The 14,903-nt window shown below is 44.2% G+C and overlaps 1 protein-coding gene across 2 annotated transcripts in view; it reads right to left on the bottom strand.

The window, feature by feature from the left end:
- MYOF (myoferlin) overlaps positions 1-14,903 on the bottom strand; it is a 153,597-nt gene that overhangs the window by 137,635 nt on the left and 1,059 nt on the right. The gene's annotated exons all lie outside the window — the stretch shown is intronic.

Here is a 14,903-nt window from a genome sequence, read left to right on the forward strand (position 1 = left end):
CACTCTGGAAAACAGTATGGAGGTTCCTCAAAAAACTAAAAATAGAACTACCCTGCGACCCTGCAATTGCCCTACTAGGTATTTATCCAAAGGATATAGGTGTGCTGTTTCGAAGGCACACATGCACCCCCATGTTTATAGCAGCACTATCAACAATAGCCAAAGGATGGAAAGAGCCCAAATGTCCATTGATGGATGAATGGATAAAGAAGACGTGGTATTTATATACAATGGAGTATTACTCGGCAATCAAAAAGAGTGAAATCTTGCCATTTGCAACTACGTGGATGGAACTGGACGGTATTATGCTAAGTGAAATTAGTCAGTCAGAGAAAGACAAATACCATATGACTTCATTTATATGAGGACTTTAAGAGACAAAACAGATGAACATAAGGGAGGGGGACAAAACAGAAGAGCCTCATAGATATGGAGATCAAACTGAGGATTACTGGAGGGGTTGTGGGAGGGGGGATGGGCTAAATGGGTAAGGGGCATTAAGGAATCTACTCCTGAAATCATTGTTGCACTACAGGCTAACTAATTTGGATGTAAATTAAAAAAAAAAAAAAAGCTGCCCCTGGGGGTGGTTGTGTTCCAGCTCTGCCATCTGCCAGGGCTGCAGGTGGAGAGATACCAGGTCGGCCAGGCACCTGGATTAGCTGCCTTGGTAGAAGACCGAACTGTGTGCCTCTTGGGCTTGTCTGTTTATTTTGCATGTGAACATCCACTCCCATGCCCAGCACTTTGAACACATTCACGTCTAATTCTTACAACAGAGGTATCAGTATTGCCATTTTACGGATGAGGAAACTGAGGTTCAGTGATGTTAAGCGACTTGCCGGAGACCACACAGCTAGTGGGTGGCAGAACTGAGCTGCAGCCCCAAGCCTGCCTCATTTCCAGACCTGTACTTTTAACCTCCACCGAGGGCTGAGGATGTCAAGTGACCTGCTGTATATTTTCACCACTTACCAGCCGTGTGACTTTGAGCCGGCTCTCCAGATCTCTGTATCTACATTTTGTTACTAATAAGTATTGGTACCAGATGCCCAGGAATAATAACTCCCATCCATAGGGCTCATAGTATACCAGGCACTCTTCTAAGGGCTTGGTATATGTTACTTGTTACTATTATCTTTATTTTGAGTCATAATAAAATCAAGTAGCTTGTTCAGGGTCACCTGCTACTAAGAAACAAAGCCAGAATTTGAATGCTGGTCTCCTGGCTCCTAGCTTTTTAACCTCTCCTTCCTTTGCCTGGTATGTTTCTGAGACAATTTGCTAGAGAATGAATGAAGGCTGGTACTGGGCAAATTCGCTTCAAATCCAGCTTGAGGTGGAAAGTTCCTAGAGTTTCAGAAGGGCCTCTCAATGCCTGGGTACCCTGTAGAAGAGGATGAAGAAGTCCCCGGCATGGCTGTACTGAAGATCAGATGAGAAAGCCTGAGGCTGTCTAGGACACAGGAGACATTCCTTTGTGTTGGATCAGAATCAGAATCACAAACTACCACCATCAAACAATATAAAGAGGATCATGTTCCTCTGCTTTCCTTGATTCCAAGATCAAGAGAAAACGAAAGTCACAGAAAAGAACTCTGAAAGTAAGCAGAAAGCACTGAGTCAAAATCTTAATAATTCAATTCCATCCCTTCTAAGCAACGAGCTTCTAGCTGTGCTTTGCTGAAGCTGAGGTCTTGGTGTCCCATAGTAAATAACCTCTTTCAATGGGATTTTTGCCATTGCCAGTCGTTTAATCCACTGTCCCCAGTGTTCCTTCCTAAACTGGGTCTGGCTTTGACATCTGGGCTCTTTAGCAAACTAGGCTGATCAGTCACCACAGGTACAAGGTAGAGCTGGGAATTGGGACTGTCTGGGATGGGGATGGAAGTAGACTTAGCCCAGAGAGATGAAGCACAAAGAAAGCCAGACACGCACACAGCAGTGGGAGACAGCATAGAACTTAGTCTCAGTGCCCCGGGAGGAGGCCCTTCCTCAAGCTATGTCATACAGGGGACGCCACCATAATGTGTCCAGCACACTGGGACAAACCAGAGGAGCCCCAGACAAGGGTCTGGAGCCCCAGAGAAGGTCTCTGAGGTCAGAAGTGTGAGGCCCCAAGGCACCAATGTCCCAGGCCCTGGCACTGCTCTGGCTACCTGGCCCAGGGCTGACTCTAGCCAAGGAAATACAATGGGAAGGCGAGAGCGCCTGGATGCCAAGCAGAGGGGTCTGAACCTTGAGCCTCTCTGTGCATTACCCCAGGGTGGGCCGGACACTTGGCCAAGACCCAGCCTCTCACATAGGCTGTTACAGTCTCAGCAGTGGGCATGTGCATGGAACCTGCTCCAGGACCCTGACCAAGGCCGCGTGCCCTCCCCAAACCCCTAAAAAGTGGGACTTCAACCATAAAAAGAGGGAGTTCATTTATTCGGTAAGAATAAATATATATGAAGCCCTTGCTGGACTTAGTAGCTCTCATCACCAATAGAATCTGCAAATAATGAAAAACAATTTTTTTAGCTTTCCGGGAGTTTAAACCCACTGAACTCTGAATTCACTGACTTCTGGCTGGATTCACAGCTGCACTAGTTGCTGTGCAGGCAGGGGCAAGTCTGGCTAGTTCCCGATCCCACCTGCAGTGCTGAGCGCCCAACAGAGTACACTCTTGGTCAACACTTGTTGAATGAATTTATGTTTGGGAGAAGCAGTAAGGAGACACAACAGCAAAAGAGAGAAGGGAGGGAAATAGGGACCGTCCAAGGCAGTCATTTCCGACAATGAGGAGAGGTCAGCAAAAAGAGCCTTTTTTATTTTTTGATAATGAGAGAGAGATAAAGAAAAGGATTTTTAAAAAAATTTGTAAGTTGTGCCACTGGAATGTAAAAGGTAATAAACCAGAGAACTGAGGTGAGATTAAGTGGAGACTCCCCTTCCACTCAAATATTAGATTTAAAAAAAAATGTTTAATGTTTATTTATTTTGAGAAAGAGACAGACAGACAGACAGACAGGGCATGAGCAGGGAAGGGGCAGAGAGACAGGGAGACACAGAATCCGAAGCAGGCTCCAGGCTCCGAGCTGTCAGCACAGAGCCTGATGCGGGGCTCAAACCCACAAACTATGAGATCGTGACCTGAGCTGAAGTCGGAAGTTTAACCAACTGAGCCACCCAGGTGCCCCTCAGATATTAGGTTTTTAATACTTTACTTGGAATATGCTAGAGTTTTAGTCTCCACTAATAAAATGGCTCCAACTTGACTATCAGAGGAACTGATTCACTGCTAAGCTATTTCAGCTCTGAGCATCTGAGTCACAAAGTCATAAAGGCTTTCATTACCCTGTGGAAACTCACCCCAAGAGGGCTGGGTTTTACTTTTATTCTTCTTTAAAAGTTTTTGTGTTCTTGGTACATGTTCTTCCTCTTTCAGGCTGGGTCTGAAACGATCTCCACACACTGAACAACGCAATCCATTCAGAGTGGAAAGGAAGCATTCATAATTTGACTTGGTTGTTTAAGGCACAGGGTGTGTGTTACCTCTTTACCCATGTTGACCTCAGGGAATACACATTGGAGACTCTGGAATCAGACAGTCCTGAGTTGAATCCTGACCGGCCTCTGCCTCAGTTTCCCCACGTGTAAAACAAAGATGATAATAAGACTTAGTTCCTAAAAATGCCATGAGGATTAAATAAGATAATACACACAGGTGTGGGCCTAGTATAAGAATTTAATAAATGGTGGTGGTGGTGTAGCAGGCGGTTGGTACTCAGGCTATCTCCCCCACCATGCCAGAATCTCTGGAAGACCTAAGTAGCAAGGAACACTTATAGCACTTTCTATGTAAGTGCTTTCCTTTAATCATGCTAATCCTCACAGCCGCCCTCTGAGGTGGGGACTGCTATCCTGTCCAATTTTGTAGATGGGACACCTGAGGTTCAGAGACGGTGGGCAGCAGTGAGTGACAGGAAGTCCCAGGCCCCTCACGGCTGTGACTGTCTTCTGCTATCTGTGCTGTGCAATAACCACACGTGGCTGTGTCCATCTAGATTGATGAAAATCAAGTATTAGTAAACATCCAATTCCTCAAGTCACATTGGCCGCGTTTCAGTGATCGGCAGCCACATGTGGTTCGTGGCTACCATAACACACAGGGCAGACCTCGAACATCTCCACTGTCCCAGAACGTTTCAGCAGACAGTTCTGCTCTCAGTAATTGAGCACACAAATAAGTGACTGCCGAAGGAAGTAAATACAATGAGTACAGCTCTATGTTATTTTCACCAAACTGACTCATTGTTTTGACAAAATAATGAGCCCAACCTAGACCTCTTTCCTAGATTAGTAGCTTCACCTTGTAAGAGGAGAACATAAAGGCCCTGCATCAGCTCTCCTCATTTGATTCGCAAGCTTCATACTTCTTTAGTCCCTAACCTACACCACTAATCTTTTACTTTTCCACATGCAAAAAGAGCCAAACTTCAAGAGGTGAGATCAGCGTAAAGTTTAAGTTTATTTATTTATTTTTAGTAATCTCTACACCCAACGTGGGGCTCGAACTCAAAATCCAGAGATCAAGAGTTGCATGAAAAAAAAAAAAAAGAGTTGTATGTTCTTCCCACTAAAGCCAGTCAGGCACCCCAGTAAACATATACTTTTAGTCCAAGTACTTTTTTATTTTTTTTAAATGCTTATTTATTTTGAGAGAGAAAGAGAGAGAGAGCAAGTGGGGGAGGGGCAGAGAGAGGGAGACAGATCCCAAGCAGGCTTCACGCTGTTAGTGCAGAGCCCAATGCAGGGCTTGAACTCACAACCTGTGAGATCATGACCTGAGCCGAAACTGAGAATCAGATGCTTAACCTAGATGCGCCTCGTCCAAGTACTTTAAATATATCTTGTTTGACTTTGACAACCTTCAGAGGTAGGTCTTATACCCACTTCACAGCCGGGAAGACTGAGGTTCAGAGAAGTTTCTTGCCATTAATAAGACCAAAGCCCAATATCAAAGTCAGAGGTAGGCTGCAGTTCCTCTGCCTTCCAGCTTCCTTTGAGGTGCAGCCTGTGGAAACTCTGAAGCCTTAAGAACCCAAGATCAGTTTTGTACTTTGTGGGCAGAGGGATCTGGTCGCCTTTGGTCTCACCTGGTCTGTGAGACCCTGTCACCGATAAGACCCTTTGACCCCTGAATTCACCATTGACCCCCTGAACTCAGGACTGACTTTCTGAACTCAGCAAATCCCTAAAAGCTTCTGCGTCACTGCCAATTTCATCTTTTAGAAGCTAACAAAATGCTGAAACAGGAAAAGAAACAGTTGAGGAGGATGCCTATATGGATGAGCCAGAAAGTGCCCGACAGTTACCTCAGTTTCACTATAATGTTAAAATCCCCTCCCCCTGAGTATTCATCCCAAGCCCTAATAAAAGGAGTCTGCCATGGCTATGGAATTATTCCCGTGATCTCCTTATTTGTACAAACAAAGATGATGTTGAGAGGCAACTCCACATGTACAGTCTTTGTCTATAACTCCCCAAGGAGGGGACCCACTTTGGTCTGGTGACATGACCTGAGTGAACGAGGGGAGAAGCCAGAGGCACTCATTCAGTAACTCCTTCTTGATCATTTACCGTCTGCCAAGCACTAACCTAGGTGCTGGGGAAACAGACATAGTCCCTGCCCTTCAAGAAGGTTACTGCCCGATGGAGGAGGCAGACAGAAATCAAATAAGCCAGCAAATGTACAACTGTATGTTCTGATAGGTGCCATGAAAGAGCATAGGATGTTATGAGAAATAAATACAGAGGGACCTGTCAGGATGTGCTGCTGGGAAGCACAGATGAGTGACCGCTGGTTCCAACCCTGGGCTGGGGAGCCCCGACCAACCAGAAGACCTGGAACTGCAGGAGACCAAAGCTATTTTCCATTTGCCTTCAGCCCTGCTATAGCTCTTGGCACGACCTCAGCCACAGACATCACAGGGTCAGGGCTCCACTGGCTAACAGGCCATCAGCCTCTCTCAGGCGGATGCTGGGCCCCTGCCAGGCAGACGTCCCTTCACAAGAGGGCTGCCTTGATGCTGGCCACCGAGGCTACAGAATACAGAATAAGGCAGAGACCCTTATTCGGAGTCACTGAGGTAAGTGCGGGTTGAAAATCCAAGTCAACCGAGAGTTGCTAAGAATCTAGTATGTTCACATCCATTAGGATGACTATTACGAAAACAAAAAGAAAACAGAACAAGACAAACCAGAAAATAAGTGCTGGCAAGGATATGGAGAAATTGGAACCTTGCGCACTGCTGGTGGGAATGTTCTTAAAATCATGCAATCAGTATGGAAAACAGTGTGGTAGTGGCTCAAAACATTAAACATAGAATTACCACATGATTCAACAATTCCACTTGGGAGTATATACCCAAAAGAATTAAGAGCAGGAACTCAAAAACAGTACCGTTCAGAGCTACACTACTCACCATAGCCAAAAAGTGAAGCAACCCAGGTGCTCATCGATGGATGAATGGATAAACAAAATGTGGCATATACGTACAGCCTTAAGAAAGACAAAAATTCTGACACCTTGTACAACACGGATGAACCCTGAGGACATTATGCCAAGTGAAATAAGCCAGTCCCAAAAATTGAATGATTTCACTCAGATGTGGTACTTAGGCAGTCAAATTCACAGAGACAGAAAATAGAATGATAGATGCTAGGGGCTGGGGGTAGGGGAGGGGGGAATGAGGAATTATTATTTAATGAATACTACAGAGTTTCAGTTTGGGAAGATGAAAAAGTTCTGGGGACAGAAGACGGTGATGACCGTACAACAACACGAATGTACTTAATGCTATTTGACGCACACTTAAAATGGTCGAAATGGTAACATTTATGCTGTATACACTGAACCTCAATTCAAACACCACCACCAACAAAGAACGTATAGTGGGCCTGGTCAAGAAGTTACAACGTGCTCCCACAGATGAATCTAACACTGGCTCTGCCTTCAAACTGCTTGTGCATCCTAGCTACCGGGCATCCCATTTATTCCTCTAAGTTTGGGCCACCCCTCAAGTGTCCCCCAGCATTTTGTATTGCCCGCCCCCAGCAGTGGGGTAAAGAGTGGGGCATATAAAGGAGGAGGAAGTGAGTGTTTGCCGTACAACGACTGATGTCTCCTAGCTTGCGATGGTACAACTCAATTTTCCAACTTCATGAAGGTGCAGAAGCGATACGCATTCAGTAGAAATGTACTTTGAATTTGAATTTGGATTTGTCCAGGCCCAGCCCTATGCAGTGTGATACTATCGTGGTGCTGGGCAGGGACAGCGAGCCACAGCTCCAGTCACCTGCACAATCACACAGGGAAACAACTGATACACTTACAACCATTCTGCACCCATACAGCCATTCTGTTTTTCACTTTCAGTAGAGTATTCAATGATTACATGAGATATTCAACTCTGTATTATAAAATAGGCTTTGTGTGGGATGATTTTGTCCAGATGATGAAGGCTAATGTAGGTGTTCTGGGTATGTTCGAGGTAGGCTCTGCTAAGCTATGACGTTCTGTACATGAGGTGTATTAAGTGCATTTTCTTTTTTTTTAGTGTTTATTTCTTTATTTTGAGAGAGAGAGAGAGAAAGGCAGAGAGAAAGGGAGATCTCACAAACTGTGAGATCATGACCTGAGCCAAAATCAAGAGTAGGATGCTTAACTGACTGAGCCACCCAGGCATCCCTATGCATTTTCAACTTAGGATGGGTTTAATGGAGTGTAACACCCTCATAGGTCAAGGACGGTCTGGTATTATATGCCAGACCCTATGATACTGCTTTAGATATTTTATCATTGTTGATCTTTACAATGTCCTTGTGAGGTACATATCATTCTCCTCATTTTATACATGAAGAAATAAAGGCTCAGAAATATAGTTGTTCAAAAATATTTACCTTCTGGGGTGCCTGGGTGGCTCAGTTGGTTAAGCTCTCGACTCTTGATCTCAGCTCAGGTCATGATCTCAGTGTCATGGGATTGAGCCCCATGACCAGCTCCACCCTGAGTGTGGAGACTGCTTGGGATATTCTCTCACTCCCTCTCTCTCTCTCTTCCTTTCTCCCTCTCTTGCTCGAACTCTCTCTCAAAACAAACAAAATACAAAATATTTAGCTCCTAATGACACATCCAAGAGTGAAACTTGGTCTGCCCAGTCCAAAGCTCATCACTTTACCTGAATTGTGTTGATTACGGAAAGAAGGAGGCTCTTTTAGGGGATGTGGTGGGGTTGGTCAGATAGTAACCAAAGATGGCAAAGCAGGTCAAATGCCTAAGCTGGAGGGAGGTGGGCCAGACAGTTCATGGTCTAGGCCATCAAAACTCATCTTGTGTAGTAGAGACATCTGGGATACCCACCTCGTGTGTGTATGTATCCCTTGGCACAGCTGATTGGACCAGGAGTGAACACCTGATGAAAACAGAGCCAATTGGTATCTTTCTGTTAAAGATCCCCACCAAGAGACACTGAGGCCATAAGAGATGTAGAGTCAGGACCAAGTCACCTCCATGGTAACCCAAAGCCCCATGCATGCTGCCAATTGCAGGGAAGCAGGAGTAAGAGACTCCATGAAGGCAGCCAATGTGCAGAGAGAAAATGGACGCCCTGTGCAGGAAGGAACAGAGGCATGAGACCTGATAGTCCCCTGGGGAGAGAGAGCGAATGCCACCCTGCCTAACACCATTCTGGCTCCTGTGAGGCCCGTAATTTAGATTCCGTGAGATTTCTCTCTAGCTTTGGGGAAAAAAACAGAAAGACTAAACCACGCTTTACTTGAACAAGCTTGTGGGCATGTGTTCCTTGAAATTAAACAGTTGCTGGCCATGACACCTCACCCTTCAGGCAGGACACTTGGCTAGGGGGAGAAGGACTTTATGTGAACGAGACCTCAGCTCAGCTTGGTTGAAGAAATGCACCCTGTTGGCCTTTGGGAAAACAGCGAAATTTGTCTTTCCTGCCACTTTTTATTTCTATGTTTTTCTTCTCTTAGTGGCTACCTTCCCACCGGTCTCAGGTAGCTAACATTCTCATGCTGGCCTTCTGCAGAGCCACTATCCCCCGCCGCCCCCAGCCCCACACTCGCCTACAGGGTGAACACCCTGGCTGGGAGGAAAAGCAGGCTGATGTTCTGTTTCAGAGAGGAGTGTGAAGAATTAGCCTGCCCAGGGCAGTTTTCTTATTAATTTAATTCAGTCGGATTGCTTTCTTAGTATCTTGCATGTCAGTCCTTTCCTTCTCGTTCTAACCCTGGGATGAGCTCTCTCTGCCCTGCAAAGCATTTGCCTCAACCAGTAAACCTGTTTAGTCACCCTGACTAGAACTAATCTCACAGTGCTGCCTAGTGTCTCACCACTAGTTTATAAGCAAAGTGCAGTCCCTAACCACACCGGATTACCCTCTGGCAACCTCACCACACAGGTCCATGCTCCCTGGCCTTTCTGTGTTCTTCCAAAGCCTAGAATGTCTTCCTTTTCATTATTTCTGTCAAATTACACATCCTTTAAGACTGAGTCAAGTGATACTTCCCCGCAAAGCTTATTCCTCGTCCATCTGCTCCAGCATTGTAATTCCCTATGTCTATTCTGGTTTGTATCTCGTTCTCGTGTTCTAACTAGTTGATTTCCTAGGCCTAGGAGGCCTAGCCATGCTATGTATATTTTTCTAGACTTATTCCTCACATACTGTCTGGTGCTTGTAGATCTCCATAAAAGTAAATGTTATCAAATGGGGAAGGAAATTTAGGGGTTCCCATGTGCAATATCACATGTATATTCATTTAATCCTCAAACAACCCTGCGGGGGGGGGGGGCGGTTATTAAGAACAGTGAAGCCGGAAATTTTAATTCATTTGCCCCAGAACACGCAGGCAGCAAGGGGCGGGAGACTGGATTCTCGTTCATGCCTCCTTGGCTCCAAAGCCCAGAGGCCTTGCACCCTAATGCCCGATAGGCTTTGCAATCTAATGCCTAATTCTGTTAGCTGATAAAACTTAAGGTGCCTGATGTCCAAGAAGTTGTTTCTGGGTGCTCAGAAACACTGACAGCACACTCCTACTCAACAGAACAGTTGTTCAATAGAAATTATACAGAGGATAGGTGATCGTTGACACGTCGTGGTACATGCATTATCTGGTATACGCCACTGCACAGTTCACGTATGAATTTGCAACATAAAAGCTTACAACTTCACATTTTCTTTGCAAGATCAAGAATGCGAAAAGCACTACAATACTGGGGTGCCCGGGTGGCTCAGTCAGTTAAGCGTCTAACTCTTGATTTCAGCTCGGGTCACGATCTCGTGGTTCATAGGTTTGAGCTGATAGCGCAGAGCCTGGTTGGGATTCTCTCTGCCTCTCTCTATTCCCCACCCCTCCTCAAAATAAATAAATAAACTTTGAATAAAAAAGTACTACAACACCGGTTTGCCCCTGGGCAGCAGGTACTAGGAATTGATTATGCTCAGTGTTCAGACATGTGTGAAGTGACCCTTTGCCAAACCTCATCCACAAAGCACCTAAGAGAATATTAAGTTTAATTCTTCCTGAGAGAAGGGAGATGGGGAGGCTTCTGACGGTCCCTTTCAGGACCAAGAATCAATGACTTTATTGCACTAAACTGTCTCAAATCTTCTGCCAGCTCTTGCTTCCATGGTCAACATTTAAAATGCATATTCAGCATCAGTGATGTGCTAGAGGTTGCAGAGGATATAAAAATCTCATTCCTTTTCAGCAGGGCCAAATCCCATGGGGATGGGGAAACTCACCAGTAAACCCAAACCAGACAAATACCAGCAACTTTGGGCATGCCTTGAGGGCACACATGTAAGTAAGATACCTTGTGCAAGAGGAGAAGAAAAACAAACCACATTAATTCATTTTTAAAAGGCATTCGTGGCTTTATAAATGACTGGGACCCTGTAAAATGTGCCTTTAGGAAAAATACCTTTGAGAGTTCCCATGCTTCATTCACTAGAGTGGGGACACTTTCCTTAGGCGGTGACTCTCCAAGTTCTGTACTCCCGGAAGTGAGGGAAATGACTCAGTAAATTAAACACTTCTGCTTTCCCGAGTGTTTAGTAAATGCAGGACAGTGGTTCTATGGGGGTACCAGCACAGCATGATTGTCAGTTGAGCCCTGACTCATCCTATGGTGTATCTGGGTAAACCAAGTCACCTGTGGGTTGCTCATCAGGTGCCTTCACGGATGACAGTGAGTGAAAACCATTGGATCTTTTTCCCACCATGCTTCATCCCTCTTAAATGGAATTTCATTTTCCTTTTCTGCTTATCTAAAAGGTTATTTTTGAATATTTAACTGTAAATTTTCAAATAGTAAAATACTTTTTGCTAAAAATAGAAAATTCTTTGTTACATAAATCACAGCCTTGGGGGATCTCTGCAGATCTACTCCCCTTCAGGTAAGCCATTAAAACTCTATTTTTCAAATGAGAAAAGAAAAGGATTCTTAGAGGGGTCAAGTGGTCTCCTAAAGGCTATAAAGTCGATAAGCTCTTTGAAAGGAGTTCCTAGAAATATCTAGGTTTCACTCCAAAAACATGTACAAATGAAACAACAAGTACCTGGAAAAATAGGTGATAATAGGACAATTATGTGGTGACCATTTGGACAATAGCAGAGCCATTTCACAAGGCAATGATCTACACAAGACCAGAAGAAAAAATTCTAGCTGACAGAATGGACAATATCACAAGGATGGAATGAGAAAAATGCTACAGTTGCAACAATCATGCTCCCTAGAGTTGGATGTTTCATATGAATGCAATGTGGCCACATTGGAAAAGCACAGCAATATAAAGGACTGCAAGAAACTTTCCTCTCGATCAATTTAATGCCGAGAGATTTGACACCAAAGCCAGAGATGAGACACAAGGAAAATGGAAACCCATGGCAATAATCTGCAAAACCATCTGTAAAAATAAAAAAGAAAGGGGTGCCTGGATGACTCAGTTGGTTAAGTGTCTGACTCTTGATTTCTGTTCAGGTCATGATTTCACAGTTCGTGGGTTTGAGTCCCGTGTCAGGCTCTGCGCTGACAGCGTGGCGCCTGCTTGGGATTCTCTGTTTCCTTCTCTCTCTGCCCCTCCCCCCATCCTGAAAAATAAATAAATATTTAAAAAGATAAAAGAAAAAATGCAACCCAAACCCATAACCCAAAAGGCAACAACTACCAAAAAGAGAATCTTGTCCTTCAGTAATGCACACATTCACAAAGATGTGCACTGTTAAGAACATCCATTGCAGTAAGAGCACTGCTAACAGGGAGATGTTGGAACAGGTTACATATCTAAAGCAGAAAGTCAAGAAGAATTCAAATCAAACTGTTCTAAGTAGTTATTCCTAGATAGTAAGAGTGGAGGGAGAGAAAGAATAGGAAGAACGTGGCGAGAATTTTTACTTTTGAGTTGTACAATCCCTTCTGGATTGTTTGTTGTGTTTTTACGTTGCATTATTTTAAAATGTTTTAAATATCATTAAAAAAAAGTTTTTCAAACCTGTTATGTTTGGGAGAATCACGAAGTCTTGGAGTTGAGAGAAGCCACAAGCATCTGTCTAATCTAATCTCTGCCATATTTAGCTTCATAGCCTGGCTCTTGGCATAGAACTCAAGAGAGAATGGCCACTTTTGGCTTGCAGGTGCTCTGGCCTTAAGATTCAGAGCTAGTTTACAGAAGCTGGTGCACCCCAAGGATGTGAAAAATCAAATAACCTCCTCTGTGGTTTTCATAATCTACTCCTGAACTGGAAAATATCAATGATATCTCAACGGGGATTCGAGTAACTTCCAAATCCTCCTGGTTCATACCAGGTCCTAAGAAGTTCAGTAGTCAACCTCAGAAGAGGAGTGAACACCACAGACTGAGGTCAACTCTAAACCAGTTGGTTGTCAGTGCACCACATTCCCTGCTGGAGTGTAACTAGTCTCACAGGTCCTCAGCGTCCATACACTCATCGCCACTAACACCCGTCACTTGGACATTCTTCCTACCATCTTGAAATTTGAGGAGAGTTGCCTTTTGCCCTGACCTTACTATGTGATGTACTCAATAGTCAGAATTTTACACGTTTGAGTAAGCACAGGGGCTTTCTCTGATCTTCTCGTAGGGCCTTTTACATCTCACTCTCCACACTCTACCCCTCCACACCACATCATGAAGCGCCTCTGGCTCTGTTCCCTCTGAAGGACATCTCATTGTAATAAGCATCCTTAGTCCTGTCAGCACTTACAGTGCTCAAAAGTGGGACGCACACCTGGGAAGGGCTTGCCATCCCAGTGTTCTCAATCTGTTACCATATATCCTCCAGTACCTAAGTCTCTGCCTTCCACACCTTGCTGAGCACAGGTATTCAATACATGGAACTATAAAATAATAGGATTTTACAGCCAGAAGGAACCTCCAGGAGATCAGTTCCCATCATTCCACAGCTGAGAAAGGTGAGGCCCGGGTGGTTAAATCTGGGTCATTCTGGAAATATCAGCCACAGTCCGGGTGTTCCTACTCTGAGATCAGAGTTTCTGCTGCTAGGTTGCTGGTCAGATGAACGATTGACTGACTTTCCCACTTAATTTGCACAACCAAAGGAAACTGGAAAAGAGACTCAAGTTAAATGATCTAATAAATATAATTGGAGAGACTACATTTGCCCAATTTAACTGAAGTTTTCCACTTTCAACTGGGTGCATATGTTGATAGTTTCAGGCATATTTTTAGTCATTTAAAAGTTTGGACCAATGCACACACTTTCCAGACAAAATACAAGTCAGATTTCAATACAGTACTAAACTCCAATTTCTCTATAAGCTATATGACTTGCCTCAAATAATGACATCGCCAGGTTGAACCCAATATATTTTTATGTGTCTTTACATGTCAATGGTGAAGGTACAAACTTTTCATGTTACGTCCTGTTACGCAATTACTTCAAAGAAAAACAAAAGACTTAAGATCAACTAATACATGTAAGAGAACATGGTTGTAACATGACTACATGATATTTGCTAAACAGATTCTCAAACCAGGTTGTCTTTTAAGAATTGAACTTTTGGGGCACCTGGATGGCTCAGTCGGTTGAACATCTGACTCTGGCTCAGGTCATGATTTCATGGCTCGTGAGTTTGAGCCCCGCATCGGGCTCTGTGCTGACAGCTCAGAGCCTGGAGCCTGCTTCAGATCTGTGTCTCCCTCTCTCTCTGCCCCTTCCCTGCTCTTACTTTGTCTCTTTCTCTCTCTCTCTCTCAAAAATAAATAAACATTAAGAAAATAAAAAATAAAAAATAAAAAAAGAATTGGACTTTTGCCCTCTGAATCTTTTTTTTTTTTTTATAAACTAAACAACCATTGACCGCTTTGGGTTTCATTTCATTTTCTTGCTCATTCTAATGGAGAAAGGTTTGAGAAGAGAAATAGATAAAATAGACAAATGAAAAGAGAGAGGCATAGATAAATCAGAAACTGGAAGGGAGAAGTAGTTGGTTCCTGGAGGAAGAAAGAAATGTTCGAGGTGTGGTCAGAGGCGTGGTCAGGAACCCTGTGCCCATCAAGCCTCCCCTTCTCTCTGTTCTCCCCTCTGTCTCTCATCCCTCCTGCCAAGAAGTGAACTGGATACCTTGCCAGTGACCTTGGATAAACAGAAAATGATAAAGCTCCTAAACTCAGATTTAGACACATCACCAGGGCCCAAACTGGAATCACTTACAATGCCCGGGAGCAAACTCTCACACTAGCCACTCCTGTCCCCTTCCACTGTAATTCAACGTCATAAAAAAATAACCTTTTGGAATTACAGTAGGCCTTTTAAAGATGATCTAATCTAAACCCTTCTCACTGTTTTACAGA

This window comes from Panthera leo, chromosome D2 (assembly GCF_018350215.1).
Source record: "Panthera leo isolate Ple1 chromosome D2, P.leo_Ple1_pat1.1, whole genome shotgun sequence".
Taxonomy (NCBI): Eukaryota; Metazoa; Chordata; class Mammalia; order Carnivora; family Felidae; genus Panthera; species Panthera leo.